Below are 20,516 nucleotides of genomic sequence, written 5' to 3'. Positions count from 1 at the left end.
GGACCTGCATAAACGTGGGACCTTCCCACCACCTGGGAAGCCCAGGTGGTGCTAGTGGTAAAGAACTCCTGCCAATGCAGGAGACATAAGAGACACAGGTTCGATCCCTGGGTCAGGAAGATCACCTGGAGGAGGGCATGGCAATCCACTCCAGTATTCATACCTGGAGAATCCCATGGACAGAGGAGCCTGGCAGACTACAGTCCATGGGGTCACAGAGTTGGACATGGCTGAAGCGACTAAGCAGGCACCTGCATAAAGTGTGAAGTTATTAGACTGATCGGGCACTGTATAGGTTAGACAGCTATCATGTATGTTGCTGCAGTTTGAACCTTAACAGTCTGTCATCAGTAGTTGGTTTCCTCATCACACAAGCCCAATTCCTAAGCAGTTCTTCCTTCTGCTTGAAACCTTATGCCCTTCTGTCAAGGGTACAGTTCTAGAGATTTCATTGTTCCCTGGGAACCCCCAAGGAGAACTCAGGGTGAGAATGTTCATTCTGTGAGGAAATTAATCTGATTGAAATATTTGAGTTTGAAAAATCATTTGGACGGATGTAGGAAGATGAAGGAAGCCTGAGTAGGTAAAGAAAGTGATTTCAGAATTTCCTGAAAGTAACCTGACAGACCATCTCAGGTCTTACCTCACTCAGAATTCTGTTACATTGGCTACCACTATATATTGAAGTGTGTGTGCTCAGTCATATCCGACTCTTTGCAAACTTATGGACGGTAGCCCACCAGGCTCCTCTGTCCATGGGATTCTCTGTCCATGGAATACTGGAGTGGATTGCCATTTCCCACTCCAGGGGATCTTCCGGACTCAGGTGTTGAACCCACATCTCTTGAGTCTCCTACATTGGCAGGAGGATTCTTTACCACTGTGCCACTTGGGAAACACATAAGAGTTGGTATTAATGCACAGAAGACAAAATAGCCTCCCATGACCCATATTGGACTATAGGAGTCCAGCTGACTTTTTTTAAAGCCACGTCCCCAGAAGATCTTAGAACCTCATTTCCCCCTGTTTTTCTTGACCACTATCTGCTTCTGCTCCAGAAGATAGGTGTCAAAGGATATATAAATAAATATTAGAATTCCAGAATAATCCATTTATTTCTACTTCATATAGTTTATTTAGAGTCTTGATCAATTCTTTTAGCAATTATTTTATTGAACAACTATTTGCCGGTGCTGGGCATAAACAGATCCATAAGACATGAATCTTATCTTCATGGACACCGTCACCACAGATATGGTGCCATTTCCTGAAAAGAAAGAGGAAATACAACCTATCCCCAGGGAACAGTCTAAGGAAGGCTGAGTCTTCACTGGGGAAACTAGAGCAATTTATTCTCAACAGGAAATAAGAGGTAGCAGATTGCAGAAGTTTCGGGATAAAGTATTAACCAAGATTGTCTAGGAAGTTTATATCTTAGGAGTGGGTAGATAAATTGGTAATGAATTCAGAGTTGCAAGTTTGAATAAATGCATATTCTGAAAAATCCAAAAAGATGCGCTTTAATCTGTCAAGTGTCTAAGCTTCAGGTGAAAGTCCAGCACTTTAATCTACTGAGCGTTATCTACAGATAAAGACAGTACACTGTAGCAGTTTATACAGACTAGTGAAAACCAGCCAAAGAAGTGTTTTCTTGAAGAAAAAAAAAAAAAGGAAAATCTAAAAAGTTCTAATATTTTTATCTTAGCCGTAATTTATCTCTAAGGTATCCAGTTCTGATGACAAATACCAGAAAGCAGAGAGCTGTGGTGTTCTGGAAAAGTCAATAATTGAGGCTTTAAAGTAGTTTCAGTATAAAGACTAACCAAGAAGACTGACTTTCCAGAAAGACAGAGTCCCAGGGGGAGACCTGAGCCAGGTTTATGAAATCAAGAGGTAGGTGAATAAGGCAAATATGAACTTATTCCTCAAATTATAAAAATATTTTAAAACTTTGAAAAAGTGACTTTAGGGTCTTTGAAAAGTCATGGAGATTGTGTTTTATTGTTGGCTTTAAAGTCTGAAAGTAAAAATGTTAGTCTCTCAGTTGTGTCCAACTATTTGCAACCTTATGGTCTGTAGCTTGCCAGGCTTCTCTGGCCAAGGAGTTCTCCAGGCAAGAAAACTGGAGTGGGTAGCCATTCCCTTCTCCAGGGCATGATCGAACCTTGATCTCCCACACTGCAGGCAGATTCTTTACCATTTGAGTCACCAAGAATCTGCTTGTGATGTGGGAGACCCGGTTCCATCTCTTGGTTGGGAAGATCCCCTGGAGAAGGGAATGTCTACCTATTCCAGTGTTCTTGGGGCTTCCCTGGTGGCTCAGACTGTAAAGAATCTGCATGCAGTGCTGGAGACCTGGGTTTGATCCCTGGGTCAGGAAGATTCCTTGGAGAAGGGAGTAGCTATCCTCTCCAGTGTTCTTGCCTGGAGAATTCCATGGACAGAGGAGCCTAGCAAGCTACCGTCCATGGGGTCGCCAAGAGTCAGACATGACTGAGCAACTAACACTTTCAAGTCTAAACTGTAACATTGCCTAAGATGAAACCACTTTAGGATAAATATCTTTAGCTATTGTAGTAATTAACCCCCCTTGGATTAGTTTCAAAATTGTTCTGCCTTTTTGTGAATGTAGTTATATGGTAAATGACTCTTTTGGCAGATTTTAACATACAACTAGGAAATTCTTTATCTCAGTGGGTGATATGTACGTATGTGGATAGTAGATTTCCTCGTGGAATATTAAAGAAATAGATCATGTTAAATATGTGTCTCTTAGCATCAGAAGTTGTCATAGAGACCCAATGTATTTTTTCTTAAAATGTGTTTTGATATTTCTGCCCAGGACCAAATACCAAGCTGACAATTGGTCTCATTCAATAAGGCATCTCTTATGTTATCCTGAACTATTACAGTTGCTGTGGCTTTTTAAAAATTTCCTTCTCCTATCAGACATGGGGAATTTTTCTCTTTTTCATGCTCAGGAAAGGTACTTGGCTAAAGTCCTTCTGAATATCAGTATTTACAAAGTATCTGCTTTGTATTTAGTGCTACGCAGAATGGTCATGAAGACAAACTTTTTGGGATTTTAATATTAATGGGATGATTTAACTTTATTAGTTTTATAAATTATAGAGGCCAGTGGAGTTGTTTGCTAGATTTTATCATAGGCTCAAGCTGGTGAGGCCCTAGTTCAGGAAAATATGACCGCTGTTCATTTCATTCTTCTTTGTTGGAAAGATTTGTGCCCTATGCACATTTTATGACTTTTTCCTTTAGAAATATTCAGTACTTGATTCTTACTGTTCTAGATAATGATGTACACATGATGAAAATGTTAATACTGAAATAATGATGTATATCACTACATAATATAAGCATGGGTCTTCCCTGATAGCTCAGTTGGTAAAGAATCTGCCTGAAATGCAGGAGACCCTGGTTCGATTCCTGGGTGGGGAAGATCCACTCGAGAAGGGATAGGCTACCTACTCCAGTATTCTGGCCTGAAGAATTCCATGGACTCCACGGAGTGGCAAAGAGTCGGACACGACTGAGTGACTTTCACTTCACATCACAATATAAGCATTGAATGTCTTCAAGATTTTCATCTTAAAACCACTGTAATAAATCTGTCTTAAAAGTTGAAAGTGATATTCGTGGTACCATACAAAGATGTGATAATTGTAAACCATCTGTCCCCACACAAAGAACTCATTCCCCCTTGTATTAGAGGTGCCTTATCTTTAATCATCAGGTATTTTGAGCAACTAATAAGACATCTGATTACCTCTCTTTTTCTCATTTATAATCTCAGATTAATTTCTAGACTCAAACAAAAGCTTTTTCTCATTGGCTTTTTAGACTCTTAGAATCCACTTACCTTACAACTTAAAGAAGAACAGAAAGAAAAGATGGTCAGCAAATAATATATTGTTACTGGAAATTACTAGGCCGTTTTTAAATTTTTCATGAACTTTTAAAAGTATCTGTAGCCTTAATTGGTTTAGCAGGAATCTTCGAATAAGATTCCTGTTTACATTTTGACCCAAAATCAGTTTCACATTCTATTTCTTACAGTAGGGCAAATAGGCTTGTTAAGCTCTTTGTATCTCTATCCTTTTATTTCAAATTTTGAGGACATATATATAAGTGTTACCCTAGGCTCTGTCTTTACCCTCCTCCTTCCCCCAACATACACTCTGCATTATTATGATGTAACTACAATTGTGTTTTAAGTTTTTTTGACATCTTGTATTTCTTAGCCTTCTTCCCTTCCTTCCCTTTTCCTTAGATCTTTAAATCTATAAGAAACTTCTGTCCTGAATAAAATATTTTTTAGTCAGTGTCGCAAACAGACAATCATAAACTTCATCTTTGTAGATAAAGTACTTGAAAATAGGATTCATTCTCTCCTTTGTTTTGATGGTTGAAAAATAATGATACTATTTTGATGAATGGCTGGTGAAATGCAGCTGACACAGCACAATTGGTGGCATGCTCTCAGTTTAGAGTTTAAACAACTGGGCTGAAAAGAGTCATTTTGGTTTAGTCCTTTCAACTGGCCACTTTTTTGGAGGGTGAGCTCCAGGACAGAATGCCTGTGACCCTTTACACGTTTAACATATTCACAGAAATAATCAGAATTCAGGCTAAATAACTTAACTTACTTGATTTCCTATTGATTACATTTTGATTGTCCAGAAAAAATAAAATTGGTTTTTAAAGGAGTGGGCTGGTCTACAAAAAGACTAGGGAGAAATATCAGTCTTTATTGGAAGTTGACAAGTATTATATAAGCCCTAGGCTGATATTGTAGAATGGCTTCTAAGACTGGGAAATTGGAGGCATCCTGTTTTAATCCTTTATAACCCAGCCACATGCATCATACTGAGCTCCCTTAATACCTGGTGTTTTTGAAAGGATAAGAGACCTATTTTTCTGTGTACAGTGGACAGATATGCAAGTGACATCTCTTGCTTGTCTCTGTTCTCCTAACCCTGGACACAGAGAATGAAGATTCTGTGTTTTTTCGCCTTGGGAGAGGGGTGGCTGGCAGCAGAGGTCCTATTGTTGACTTCCTGGACTGTGGATAAGGTGCCCAGCCAAGACTTGAGTCTTGGGGAAGCTGGATCATTAGGGTCAGGTTTTAGGCCTTACCTGTGCAACAAGACCATAACATTGCCTTGAGGAATCCAGGCCTGTGTCAGCCCTTCATTAGAACTTCTTCCCTCTGGGACACTAGAGCAGGACCTAATCGTCACTGGTCCCTCTTCCTTGAATGTGTTTCAGTAAAAGTATATTTTTTCTCCCATTAGCTTTGTTCACTCAGTCGTGTCCAACTCTTTGTGAACCCATGGACTACAGCATGCCAGGCTTCCCTATCCTTCACCGTCTCCCAGAGTTTGCTCAAACTCATGTCCATTGAGTTGGTGATGCCATCCAACCATCTCATCTTCTGTTGTCCCCTTCTTCTCTTGCCTTCAATCTTTCCCAGCATCAGGGTCTTTTCCAGTGAGTCGGCTCTTTGCATCAGGTGGCCTAACTATTGGAGCTTCAGCTTTCAACATCAGTCCTTCCAATGTCAGTTCAGGATTGATTTCCTTTAGAATTGACTGGTTTGATCTCCTTGCAGTCCAAGGGACTCTGAGGGGTCTTCTCCAATACCACAATTTGAAAGCATCAATTCTTTGGTGCTCAACCTTGTTTATGGTCCAACTGTCACATCCATGCATGACTACTGGAAAAACATAGCTTTGACTTTACCAACATTTGTCGGCAAAGTAATGTCTTTGCTTTTTAATACACTGTCTAGGTTTGTCATAGCTTTTCTTCCAAGGTGCAAGCATCTTTTAATTTCATGGCTGCAGTCACCATCTGCAGTGATTTTGGGGCCCAAGAAAAATAAAATCTGTCACTGTTTTTTGAATGTTGAGTTTTAAGTCAGCTTTTTCATTCTCTTTCACCTTCTTCAAGCTTCCCTGATAGCTCAGTTTGTGAAGAATCCACCTGTAATGCAGGAGACCCCAGTTCAATTCCTGGGTAGGGAAGATCTGCTGGAGAAGGGATAGGCTATCCATTCCAGTATTCTTGGGCTTCCCTTGTGGCTCAGCTGGTAAAGAATCTGCCTGCAATGCAGGAGACCCCAGTTTGATTCCTGGGTGGGGGAGATCCCCTGGAGAAGGGAAGGGCTACCCACTCCAGTATTCTGGCCTGGAGAATTCCACGGACTGTATAGTCCATGGGGTCGCAGAGAGTCGGACATGACTGAGAGACTTTCACTTCTCACCTTCATCAAGAGGCCCTTTAGTTCCTCTTTGCTATTTCCACCTAAAACTAAATCTAATGAATAGGGAGGGATCTGGTAATTGCAACTGTTTATCTTATTGAGGTGGACAAAGTGTAGTGACACTTAAGAATTGTTTTGTTTTTTCAAGTCATGGTTTCACTCATAGTACAAAGTTATCTGTATTTTAAATCAAATGCACTTAATCTTTGCATCTAAACATATTTTATGACACTTAATTTCTTCTTTTCCAAAGTAATAAAATTATAAACAGGACTTTAAGAAATCTCCTGTGTAGCTGGATACTAGCTTTTCAGATTCATGAAACTTGATGCTTTTGACCTTCAGTTAGTGCTTTGGGTTTAAAAATCTGAGGTCCAGTCCCTTGTTCTCCAGGGAAACCTTTGTCTGAATAGGATTTCTAAAGTCATACTGTGAGCAGAAGCTGTATGAAAGCTCTGAACCTGGGCTTTACCACACTTGCTTAGACAATTTGCTTAAGTCCTTCAGCCTCTCTAATGCCGTATTTCCTCATCTGTACAGTGATATCTAGCTCCTCAGGGTGTTGTGAGGTTTTTCATGAACTGATGTTCATGAAATCTGGTAGTACAGTGCCTGGGACAGAGAAGGTCTTTCTTTTTTCCCTTTTTTCCAGCCTACGTTAATAACTAGACTTTTAGGAGCATTAGGGTAGAGGGAGGGCTTTAAAATGATTATTATCATAATGCTCAGTCGTGTCTGTGTCTGACTCTTTGCGACCCCATGAACTATAGTCCACCAGCCTCCTCTGTCCATGGGATTCTCCAGGCAAGAATATTGAAGTGGGTTGCTGTTTCCTACTCCACATTATCATAATAGTAAAAACATAACAAGACATAAAATTTTCTGCCTCCTGTTTTGTGAGTTTCCTGTTCATATCCTTTGCCCATTTCCCTATTGTTTGCTCATTTTGGGTTTGATTTGTAAAAGCTGCTGGTTGTTTAGGATATAAACCTTATGTCTGTAAGTTTAGGTTATGTTTAATGTTTTAGGTTCAGGCATGTTATATATATTTTTTGCCTTGCTTTTCACAGTATATATGGTGTTTTCTGCCATGTAGAAATTTAAGCTGTTACCATTTCATGAGATATGTTGCTTTTCTTTGGATATAAGAACTGTCAACTATATGACATATATTGCTTTTAGAGATGTCAAAAATGTGAAGAAGCCAAGTCATATTCAATAAAATAGAATACTAATCTTTTCTTTTATAGTTCCTACCTTTGGTTTGTATGTGTGTGTTCGTGTATACAAATGTTTGTATGTATGTAAATTGGGCTTATTTTCAGTACTCAAAATAAAGATATTACAGACAGGATTGGGTATGTGAGTGTTCTCTCTAGTCAAGAAAATTCTAGGAAGCATGTAGTTGCGTAGAGCTCACAAGCCCTGGCATGGACTTCAGGTATTGCTGTGGGATGCTTTAGTCTTGCTTTGTCTGTTGCTGCCAGAATCACATGCTGTTCTTGTCCAGCTGTCACTGTAACTTGGTCCCTCTTGATATGTATCTCTGTGTTAGTAACGATTCAGAATCTGCCCTGAGGATTGGATTAGTATTTATTGCCAGCACCTGCCACTAAGTATGGGAGAAGGAGGGGGAGGAGATGACGAATTCTGTAAAGCAGACTTCACAGTAGAAGGCCCAAAAATGTGTGTTAGTCACTCAGTCATGTCTGACTCTTTTGCAGTCCCATGGACTGTAGCCTGCCAGGCTCCTCATCTCCAGGCAAGAATAACTGTAGTGGGTAGCCATTCCCTTTTCAAGGGGATCTTCCTGACCCAGGGATCAAACCCTGGTCTGCCTGCATAGCAGGCAGATGCTTTACCGCCTGAGTTACCAGCTAAAGGCTGTCTGGGCAGAGTGCAGAGTGCTGTAACTTTCCTTTCACCACGGTAAGAAAGTTGTCCTACCCTCCTTACCAAAACTGAGTCAAGGTTGGTCTAAGGACAACAAGCCTTCTAAAGTAACCTGAGAATATATAAACATATAATACAAGATTGTTTCCTTGTGAGGAAAGATACTAGAAGTGTCTAAATAGTTCAAAAAGGTCTTTAAATTCATTATACATTAAAAAAAAAATCATGCCATTATAATAATTAAAAGCCACATGCTCTGGCACAGGCCATAGTAACTACTAACAAATCATTAGCTGATGATGTCATAGTGGCCTAAGGTCCACAATACAGACAGACATGGTGGTGGACACATACAGAACACTGCTGTGTCTTCACAGTAATTCATGAACTGTGACATTTTTGTGTCATTTCCATGTTTAGGCAGGTAATGGTAGCTTTATAGCCATTGAATCTAAAGGCTTAAGGTTATAATTTGTGGTCTGAAGCTGATAATTAGACTTCCTGAGGTCCTCCCACATAAGACAGGCATTTACACTCAGTTTATAAAAACAGAATAATAGAGATTATTTAAATTTATATTTGTAATATTTCATTTAAACAAGTGTTGTAGCATGGTTTTAGTTCTTGGCAAATCTTGTAGTAATAATAATAATAATAATAATAATAATAAAAAAGTGAAGGCAGGTATGTTAAAGAGTAGTTATTTTTAAATCTCAGTATATGAGTGGGTCTTGCCTACTCATGTGTTGAGCACATCTTTGTAATTTCTCAGAAATTAAATAGCATGACCCTTTGATTGAATCCAGAGCTGGAAATTTAAATAGGTAACTTAAGAGTAATTGGTTTGAAATCCAAAGATCTCTTCTGGGATGCTTTAAAAATTCTATCCCATTTTACCTCAGCTTTAAATATATATATTTAAAAATATATGTAAATATTAAGGCTTCAGTTTCAACATCTGCTGTTATACTTCTCTAAACTGTTTTCTTATAATTGACACTGTTCTTATTCTTTTTGGGACTTGAGCTTGAGTGGGAGAAGGCAGTTTGAAAGAATCAAGAAGTATTTATCAATGGGGTCTAAAAAACCAAAACAGAAAGAGGTTGAAGGGACACATCTGATTTATACCAGAAGAGCAAAAGTACAAAGGTGATATGTTATCATGAAAGCTTTCATACGCATGAAGTGCTTTGATTTTAGCCTTTGAGGATCAGTTGTTCTTCATCTCTGCTAAGGGCAAAATAAAAGGAAACTGTGTTAAAACTGAAATACAAAGAGGTTAAGATTAGACAAGGAATCCTGTAGAAATACTTGTTTGTTTAACTAAGTACCTCAACCATTTAAACAAGACTAAGAATACCGATAATTCTACCCTATTAATCTGACTAGACTGTAGAATGTTGAATCTTCCTGGATAGCTTTTAAATTGATGTGGGATGATTAGGTATGTCTCAAAGGATTGTTAGTCCTGTAATTTCCCAGTCTGGATTTTACTGATTGCATTCCTATAGTATAGTTTAACATGTTCTTCTATTCTCTTTGTATTTTCTGCAAGTTCACAGTTGACTCTATAGGCTTGCTGCTAAGTCACTTCAGTCGTGTCCAACTCTGTGCGACCCCATTGACGGCAGCCCAACAGGCTTCCCCGTCCCTGGGATTCTCCAAGCAAGAGTACTGGAGTGGGGTGCCATTGCCTTCTCCGAGGCTTAATGGTTTAAAATTTTCTTCCCTCCCTGCAGGATTGCTTTATAGATTGTGTTATGTTCTTATATCAGGTGGAGCAAACTGTCTGCTTTTCTTTCTTTTTATTAAAATATAATTGATTCATAATGTTGTCTTGGGAAGCCCACGTGACTCAGTGGTAAAGAATCCACCTGCCAATGCAGGGGACATGAGTTTGATCTCTGGGTTGGGAAGATCCCCTGGAGATGGCAGCCCACTCCAGTATTCTTGCTTGGGAAATCTTATGGATAGGGGAGCCTGGCAAGTCTACATACAGCCCATGGGGTCGCCAAAGAGTCAGACATGACTTAGTGACTAAACAGCAACATAATGCTCTTACAGGATAATTTCACAGTCCTTCCATGAGAAGTGGGGACCTGTGTTCTCATGCCTTAAATCTGGTGGACTAATGGAATGTAGTGGAATTATTGAGTGCCTTTCTAGGTGAGGCCATGAGAGACAATAGTTTCCTCCTGGTTCTCTTCCTTTCTTGTGACCTGTGCCTTGTGAGCCCTGAATCCACCATATTAGGGAGATCACGTGGGAGGGCTCCCTGGAGTTTGAAGGGATGCCAGAAGAGCCCCAGCCGTTCCAGCCGCTAGCTGGTTCAGTTTTCCCAGTTTTGATGACATACAAGACAGAAGAGCTGGTAAGCTTTTCAGAGGATTTCGGCCCCCAGCCTTTAAGCTGGCCTGGCAGATGTTGAGTGGAGCAGAAATAAACTGTCTTGGTTGTGCCCTGTACAGATTGCAGATTCATGAACAAAATAAACATTGCTATTGTTTGAAGCCACTTTGGGTTTATTATATAGCATTATGTATCCAGAACTCTGGCTATTATAGCTATTCCAACTAGAACACCCGAGCTTTAATGCTTAGCATAGAATCATGCTTTAAGATTCTTAAAAGACAGAGTTATTGATATGCAAGGAACTTACTGATCTAGTTTTTCCCTTTTGCATTTTATAGGTTAAGAGAGTGGTACTTGTTTGGTCTTTTGTAGAGCAAACTTGGCTGGAATAATATTATAGAGCTTTATAAAATATCAAGACTATCTTCAACATTGAGATGTTAAAAATAGTAGTTTTCTGGATATTTGTAGCAGCTTTACATCTCATTCCATTATGGCCATGATAAAATGTTGCTTGGCAGTGTCCTGTGTGTATGTCTTTAAATGTAAATTCATGCCCTCTATTAAGACTCTAACACATCTTTCAAAAAGCAAGATGAAAGCTCTTCTTTGGGGTTGCATGTCCCACTTAACAGAGTAGAATTTAAAGGGAGTTTTGGCTCATCTTATTTAATTTCTAAAAGTTATTGAGGATTTTCTGTGTGCCAGGCACTATGCTGAGTGCCTCCAGGACTTCTTATCTAGTCATTACAACAATCTTATGAGGAAGATTTTATTACTTGCACTCCATTTTACAAGTGAGGAAACACATTTTAGATAAGTAAAACTTGCTCAGGTCACGTAGCTATCAGCTGGGATTTGAACCTAGGACTGTATGTGTCTTTAGGGTCAGTGTATTTGTAACCCCCATGCTGTACAGCCAGAATGGCTATGAGTGGTGCTTCAGCATTTTAGCTTACTTGTTCAGGACTACCTTTAAGGCCCCTGTATCCAATGACTGTACACACACACACACACACACACACACACACACTCTAGCCCTTTTCATACATTTCCCTTTCAGAATCAAAAATACCCTTTTTACACCTTCTCCCATGTGCCACAAGCCCTGGTCTTGCTATGTTTTAAGTGGCTCCACATTCTTAGGAAAAGTGTGAGACCATAAACTCTATGGGAATCTTGATGGGCTCTGTGGCAGCTGTGTCCAGCTGTTCTTTGAATCAAGTCTGCTTTGTGTAAGAAGTGTACAAGTTGTATACAAATGATGCAAAATAATTTATCCTTCATAATGACACTAATGGTTAAGTATTTCAGGTAGAAGATTTCCATGTCTAATACTTCAAATTTGAGTGACTTGTGACAGTAGTTCAAGGGATTGAGGGCTTCTGAGGGAAGGACACGGAGACGATTGTTCTGTGTGTCGTGTGTGTGTGCCCTCTCCCCGCCACACTTATTGTGTGGAACGATGTCAGCAAACTATGCTGATCTAGAGTTAAGAAGAGAGAAGAAGGAAAAGTATATTGATCCTGATTACTTTAGTGTGTGTGTGTGTGTGTGTGTTTTATAGTATGTACATCATGCTTAGCTTCCTCAGCATAGATGATTTATAGGAGAAAATTGGCAAACAAGATGTTAGAAAAAATTCATCTCTGTTGTTCATTTGCTCAGTCATATCCAACTGTTTGCAACCCCATGGACTGCAGCACACCAGGCTTCCCTGTCCTTCACTGTCTCCCGAAATTTCCTCAAACTCATGTCCTTTGAGTCAGTGATGCCATCCAATCATCTCATCCTCTGTCGCTTCCTTCTCCTCCTGCCCTCAATCTTTGCCAACATCAGGGTCCTCGCCAAAACCTGAATCTCCTCTCTGAAAGTGCCCCTGTACATTACTGCAGACACTATGCTATTATGTATGTCAGCACCACTGAATTTTATACTTAGAGGAATTGATTTTCTAGCAAACAACAAGCCCCTGGAAGCTCAGCACTTCTAAATACTCAGCATTGAGTCGCCAGAAGTCCTTTTCACACAAATGCTTCATGAAGGTGTAGCCACAATGGTCAAAGTTGTCTTACTGGGAGATGGGTGTATCCCATTTTCCCTAATGATGCAGAAGGTAATGAAAAACGACTTTGTGTTTTTGTCTTCAAACAGCAAACTTGAGCCTGCTGCTACTGCTAAGTCGCTTCAGTCGTGTCCGACTCTGTGCGACCCCATAGACGGCAGCCCACCAGGCTCCGCCATCCTTGGGATTCTCCAGGCAAGAACACTGGAGTGGGTTGCCATTTCCTTCTCCAATGCATGAAAGTGAAAAGTGAAAGTGAAGTCGCTCAGTCGTGTCCAACTCTTAGTGATCCCATGGACTACAGCCCACCAGGCTCCTCCGTCCATGGGATTTTCCAGGAAAGAGTACTGGAGTGGGGTGCCATTGCCTTCTCCGAACTTGAGCCTAGCAAGTGACAAAAAGTTGTTGCTCTTTTTATATCCTTTGAGAATGACTTCTGCACCTAGACAACCAATCACAGGCTGAAGACCCCTCACTACAGAGGAAAAGGAAAATTCTAATTAGCTGTAGAGAAAGGGACATCACCACATTCTAGAGAGTCTAGGTTTGCAAGAATCCCTCCAAGGACAAAGTTTTGCAGTATTTTTTTCAGTCTGTTATTTGCTCTGGTGTTTCACTGCAGAGACCTAGATTTGACATGAATACTCCTCTAAGGGCTATTTATTATGAGCCATGTGTGTCATAGGTATAAATCAGTCTTCAAAGTCAGATCGGTTAGGAAAACTCACAATTAAAAAATTCTTTTTGGATAGCTTAATTTTCAGCAGAGGACCTTCCCCATTTCCACCAGGCTGGAGAGAAATTTGACCTTTGTCAGTTTTAGAGTTCTTCCAACTCCAAGTTCATGGCAAGCTGGAGATGGCAGTGATTTCTGCTGAGATGCCTCTTACCTCAGTGTGCACTTCCTCTTCAGGTCTGGCAGCTTGTGACTTTCTGGTTATGCCTGGCTCATGGAAATTACTTTGTATTTTGAGTCTAGGCACCCAGTGCCTACCATCTTCTCTCCAGAGGTCATGGCTTACATTGGCCCTCCTGGACTGCATGTAGCTGAGTCAGCTCATATGTGCACTAGCATATGCAAACAAAACCTTTTTCTATCTTTACTAAGAATTTGGGGCCAGAGGTCTAGCAAGAAGCCATGAAAGGAAAGTTCCAGGCTGGGGTCTATATTAGTCTGTGCAGAATGCTATAACAGAATACAGGGGATTAAGTAGCTTACACCACAAATATCAGTTTCTCACAGTTCTGGGAAGTCCATGATCAAGATCCTGGCAGATTTGGTTGCTGGTGAAAGCCCTCTTCTGGGTTTACAGACAACCACCCTCTTACTTTGTCCTTACGTGGTGGAGGGAGCAAGATCTCAGTGTGAATTGATTCTCTGCCATCTTATGAGGGCACTAATTCCATCAAGAGGACTCCACCCTCATGACCTCATCTAAATCTAATTACCTCCTGAGGGCCCCACTTCCAAATGCTGTGGGGGTTAGAGCTTCAACATGTAAATTTTGGGGGCACACAAACATTTAGTCCAGAATAGGGCCCCTTTTCAGATCGTCTTGAAGAACTTGCAGATGTGTTCATTGGAGAAATGGAAGAACCTAGAAAGGGAAGCCTCTTTCTTTAGTGTGTAGATACTTTTAAAAAATATCAGGTCCATACTGTATAGCACAGGAAACTATATTCAACATCTTGTAATAACCTAAAATGGAAAAGAATCTGAAAGAGAATATATGTGTGTATATGTATCTATATATATGTATATACACATGTATATATATACATACATATATATGTGTGTATATATACATATATATATATATTCTTTCAGATATATACCCCCACACACATATATGTTCTTTCAGATTCTTTTCCATTTTAGGTTATTACAATCTGATGGGCTACAGTTCATGGGGTTGAAAAGAGTTGAATACAACTGAGTGACTGAACACACACGCACTCAAACATGCAACTGAACTACTTTGCTGTACACCTGAAACTAACACAATATTGTCAATCAACTAACTTGAATTACAAAAAAACAAAAATTGTATAAATCTCACCCCCTGCCATTCTCAGGAAAAAAATCAGGTCCAGAACAAGGGAAGCACAGGTGATTCTTTCTATCATAATGTGGAACATCTCTGCACATTCAGTCCAATAGGATACACACCCAGTGCTAACAAACACATTTGACCACGTTTTATTTATTTAGGCCAGGTGGAGGAATTCCCCTGTGGTTAAAGCCTCTGCAGGAACCACCACCGCTAAGCTCTGACTTTTATTCAACTCAGAACCTGAATCATTAGCAACTAAATGACTAGTTCCACTTTGCTCAAGGATAGTGAGGGCACCCTGTGTGTGAGGGGAACTATTTGCCTTTTATGTTTTGGACGTGGCAAAGAAAGAGAAGGCAAACAGAATGGTATTTTCATATTAAAAGAGTTTGGAAGGTTATATCCAGCCACAGTGGTAACTAATGAACATTCCCATGTATGTGACCCCTACTGTGTGCTTCTGAAAAAGAAGTGTTACCTCTCCTTTTTCACTCTGTATTCAAGGTTGCCAAGACTTTTGGGGGAAATATTTTGTGCAACTTTTAATTTGATTTTCAGTTGGATTACCCAAATTCTGAAGCTGAGCAGTTCCTTCTGGACAATGACTGAATATAATGTAGACTGTATATTGGGGAACTGGGCCCTTTTGTTCCTAGGTCATAGTTAAGGGAAATAAGTCTGCCTCAGCTGGATGAGAATGTCATATTCAAAAGGAGAGCTCTCCCTTGGGGACCCCTCCCCTGTTCCTGTCTTTGTGAATGCTCGTTATGTTTCCGTTTGCTTACTGGCTCCATGTAGGATATTGGTGGGCAAGGGAAAGCAAAGGGACAAGGGAAGAGAGAGAATTTTTGCCCCAAGAATCATATAAATTAGTTGGACAATGTATACACATGAAAATGTTTGGTAACAATTCTGGTTGTTTGTGATTAAAAGCCAGGATGAATTGGAAGAGAGTAAGTTTCTGTTATTTAGTCACTAAATCATGTCCAACTCTGTGACCCCACAGACTGTAGCCTGCCAGGCTCCTCTGTCCATGGGATTCTTCAGGCAAGAATACTGGAGTGGGTTGCCATTCCCTTCTCCAGGGAATCTTCCCGACCAAGGGATCAAACCTGTGTCTCCTGCATTGGCAGGTGGATTTTTTACCACTGAGCCACCAGGGAAGCCCATGTTTCTGTTGGATATGGTTCATCAGGTCAGAATCCCATGGAATTCTTGTTGAAACAGACTCCAGTGTCCTACCCCCAGAGTTTCTGGTTAGGTGGTAGGCCTAGGGTGGGGCCTGCTGACTTGGATTTCTAAGTTCCCAGCTGGTGCTGATGCTACTGACCTGAAGACCATGATGCTAACTGCTCCTCTCAGAGGTCAGGGAAAAGAGAGGTGACACAAAGGTGTGATTGATGTGTACTGAGATGGTCCATCCCCCCAAGTACTGCAGTTACCACACTTCTCTTTTCTGGCCTCATTTTAAGAGGACAGCTTGTAGCACTCTGAAATATCCACTTTTGATATCATAAGCAGGGAGCCTGCTTTTTCCTATAATTAGGGAATTCTCCACAAGGAGAGGAAATTTATGCCATATTCTTGGCAAAAGTAGAAGGAGAGAAACAGTATTCTTGGTTTTGTTTAGCTGTTATTATTCTTTTACTTTCTCTTACTTTCAGCATTCACCCCTACATTCCCAAAAGTACATTAAGAATTTTTTTCTGCAGCCAAATGCAAATAGGAAACACATGTTGTTGGATTCACACCCAATTAAGTTAAAATTAGGAAAATGGAGAGGAGAAAAAAAATTAAAAATGATGTAGGGTGAAGAGTTCAGAAAACAAGCTTCCTTGGAAAGGCTTATTTGGTACTTCTTGAGAACACTTGCTGATTGACTATATACATTTCTGAAGGAGAAATGCAATAACAGCCTCTGGAAGGGGGTTTGCCATAATGTTTTACTAGCAGCAAAGTGGAGGTTTCATTGCTATTAAGTTAGCAGTTGAAATGATTCTGCTCCCAAATATGTATTCCTACTACTTTGTATTAGTTGGGAAAGAGCATTCTGCAGTTTCTTTTCTTTTTTTTTTTTTTTTTACAGTAAGGAATCTTAAATGTACTTGAATTGTTACTTAGATACATCCGAAGTTTCTATTAAATACCAGTACAGAGAGATAAAAAGTTTTCCTACAGTATCTCTGTCCTCTGCTGAAACCAGTTCTTAATCTGATAGCAGTTTAAGGTTGATCTAATGAAATTGATTCTGGGCATTGTTGATATTGAGCCAGAAAACGTTACCACAGGTCCTTGTACGGTCAGGCCCCTCAAGATGGTTGCTCTCTTGTTCTCTGTACATTCCCCTGCTTGACCAGTGCCTGCTTCACTGATACCCTGATACATGACTGACCTTCCTATGGACTTGCCCCAGACCTCAGCGAATGAGCATTCTTATCAAAGGGACAGTGAGAGGCATGCCCCTCTGCTGCTTTCTCTGGTGACTCATGAGCCCACCTGACATCAATTCCCCTATAACTATAACTGGTAATCTCCCCTTCCTGCTCCGGGAGCCAAGATGGCTGCCATATCCTGCGTGCTGTTAGCTGTACGCGGTGGTGTGTTGCACCAGTACCTGCGTCAGACATGTAAGCTCCCCCATCCATATTCAACCATTAATGTCTCTGTTGAGGATCCTGGGCTCATTCTTCAGTCTTGAAGCTGGGCAAGCACAGCCTTGTAGGTCTGCGGAGTGCAGCCCGACAGCCCTCCTCCCCTCCAACCCAGTTTGCAGCTTTATCCCTTTCCTCCGTTATCTTCCAGTGATACACATTCAACTCCCTAGATATAGTGATACTAGGATTTGGGGATATAGTGAAACTTGGTGTATATTTCATAGGACAGTAGTTCTTTGTTTTTATTTATGGTAATTTTTCAAATGTTTGCTAGCATGTGATTCTTAATATAGAGAGTAGCTTGTTGGGTTTTTTTTCTACTTTCTCAGCCATTTAAAAAATACCACTCTCTCTAAGGCAGTGTTTTTCTTTATCTTGAAGCATACCAATGCATACATCTAATTAGGCACTAAGGAGGACTGTGCTATTTTTTTGCAAATATTTTAACTACAGGATTGAGCGGTAATCTTTTGGATATGAAGATGTGTGTTACATTATTACTTCTGTTCTATTTTTCCTTTAAGAAGATTGAGGACCTGGTTCCAAGAGAGGGTCACATTTCTTTTAAATATTTCCTTCCAATTTTTTTTTTCATGAGAATGAATTATTACTGTCAATTTCTGGAAACCAAGTTATCAATTTTTTCTTAATTTGACAAGAGCACGGAAACAGAAGGTTAGGGGAGGACAGTTGAGCCAGATTTGTACCTGATTCTGTTCTTGACCTGTGTCTTTTCAGGATAATTTTAAGACCTTTCTTCCCTTCTTTTTTAAGATAGAAGAATCCTCCAATGTCATATGACTCATTCACCTCCAGTTTTCATTCTCTTAACAGCAGAATTTTAGTGATTTCAGAGTCTAGTTCCATTTTGAACTATTCTCTTAAGTGGCTTTTTTTGTTGTTTTGTTTTTAACGTCTTCCTTTTTCAGAGGTCTTCAGTGTTTTCATGCCATGGTACATATCCAGTAGTCTCACTCTCTTGTAATTTTTGTCTTATTGCCCAAGATGCTTCTTGAACCAGTCAAGTAAATAGTATACTTTTGATATCATTAATCTTTGAGCAGAAGGAAGAAGAAATATAATCTGTCTCATGTACATGGTTGAATAGCACTTGAAAAAAATTTTTTTTAATAATTAAAAACATGTTTTAATGCCATTCTCCCAAATCATCCCCCACCCTCCCTCTCCCACAGAGTCCAAAAGACTGTTCTATACATCTGTGTCTCTTTTGCTGTCTCTCATACAGGGTTGTCGTTACCATCTTTCTAAATTCCATATATATGCGTTAGTATACTGTATTAGTGTTTTTCTTTCTGGCTTACTTCTTACTTAATAGGCTCCAGTTTCATCCACCTCATTAGAACTGATTCAAATGTATTCTTTTTAATGGTTGAGTAATACTTCATTGTGTATATGTACCGCAGCTTTCTTATCCATTCATCTGCTGATGGACATCTAGGTTGCTTCCATGTCCTGGCTATTATAAACAGTGCTGCGATGAATATTGGGGTACACGTATCTCTTTCAATTCTGGTTTCCTCGGTGTGTATGCCCAGCAGTGGGATTGCTGGGTCGTATGGCAGTTCTATTTCCAGTTTTTTAAGGAATCTCAACACAGTTCTCCATAGTGACTGTACTAGTTTGCATTCCCACCAACAGTGTAATTTAATTTTAATTCCCCAAGATAGATAAGTAATGCTTTTGCTTCTAAATTGATGTATTTCCTCTATGATTATTTTTAAGAGTGGACATCATTCTAAAGGACCAGGAATATCTTATTTCTGGATTCTCTGGAACCTTTCCCAGTCTACCACATCTGGCCGAGAGTAAGTACTTAGTTGAAGTTTGAATGAATGAATGAACAAAGGAACATGGAAAGCTCTGACAAAAAGTATGCATATTTTAGTCATGGGTTCAAGATGATTACTAAACTGTAATATAAGAAAGGGTAGAACTTTTGGCTTGCTTAAGGATGTAAAAATATTTTTATTAGACTTTGTTTTTTAGGGCAGTTTCATATTTACAGCAAAATTAAGTAGAAAGTACAGAGATTTTCCATACACTCCCTGTCTCTACACATGCATGGTTCTGTGGTCATCAACATCGCCCACCAGAGTGATATATTTGTTACAATTAATGAACCTACAGTGATGCATCATCACTCAGAGTCCATAGTTTGCACTAGGGTTTACTCCTCAGTGTTGTATATTCTGTGGGTTTGGACAAATGTGTAATGTGTAATGACATACATCCACCATGGTAATATTGTACAAAGGAGTTTCATGTCCTAAAACCCCTCTGTGCTCTGCCTGTTCATCCCTCCCCCTCCCCTCACCCTTGACAATCACTGATCTTTGTGTTGTCTTCAGAGTTTCACCTTTTCCAGAATGTCATATGGTTGGAATCTTTTTCAGATTGGCTTCTTCCACTTAGTAATGTACATTGAAGGTTCCTCCATGTCTTTTCATGGCTTGGTAGCTCTTCTCTTTTTAGTGCTGAATACTATTCCATTGTCTGGATGTACTATAGCTTATTTATTTAACTACTGAAGGACATCTTGGTTGCTTCCAAGTTTTGGTGATTATGAATAAAGCTACTCTAGCTGTCCATATGCACATTTTTGTCTGGATATAATTCTCATCTCCTTTGGATAAATACAAAGTGGCACGATTGTTGGACTGTGTGGTAAAAGTATATTTAGTTCTGTAAGACGTTGCCTGTCTTTCAAAATGACTATATGATTTTGCATTCCCACCAGCAGTGAATGAGAATTCTGTTGTTTGACATCCTCACCAGTATTTCTCTGGTGTTATTGTCCCAGATATGGCTATTCAAATTGGTATGTAGCCGTATCTTGTTTTTAAATTTGCATTTCCCTGAGGACATATGAATGGAGCATGTTTTATATACTTATTTGCCATCTATATATCTTCTTTGTGAGGTGTCTATTAAGGTCTTTAGCCCATTTTTAGTCAGATTGTCTGTTTTCTTATTGTTTAATTTTAAGAGTTCTTTGTATATTTTTAGTAAAGTCTTTTATCAGATATATCTTTTTGCTTTTCTCCTAGTCTGTGGCTTGTGTTTTCATTCCCTTGAGCTTACTTTATCTTAATTTGATTAATTTTTGAACACATGGTATTGTCACTTTGTAGAAAATATTTGTATTAGTATCTTAGGGTTGCCACACACAGTAACACAGACTGTAGGGTGGCTTT

At 39.7% G+C, this 20,516-nt stretch overlaps 1 protein-coding gene and 1 non-coding gene across 3 annotated transcripts in view; both read left to right on the top strand.

Annotated features, from left to right (window-relative positions):
- The window catches only part of PPM1L (protein phosphatase, Mg2+/Mn2+ dependent 1L), a 328,248-nt gene that overhangs the window by 132,262 nt on the left and 175,470 nt on the right, over nt 1-20,516 (top strand). The gene's annotated exons all lie outside the window — the stretch shown is intronic.
- On the top strand, nt 3,385-3,456 carry TRNAF-GAA. Its single transcript has one exon. It is a non-coding gene; the product is annotated as a tRNA-Phe (tRNA).

Source organism: Bos indicus x Bos taurus, chromosome 1 (assembly GCF_003369695.1).
Source record: "Bos indicus x Bos taurus breed Angus x Brahman F1 hybrid chromosome 1, Bos_hybrid_MaternalHap_v2.0, whole genome shotgun sequence".
Classification (NCBI taxonomy): domain Eukaryota; kingdom Metazoa; phylum Chordata; class Mammalia; order Artiodactyla; family Bovidae; genus Bos; species Bos indicus x Bos taurus.
This window is presented reverse-complemented; position numbering and strand designations above follow the sequence as displayed.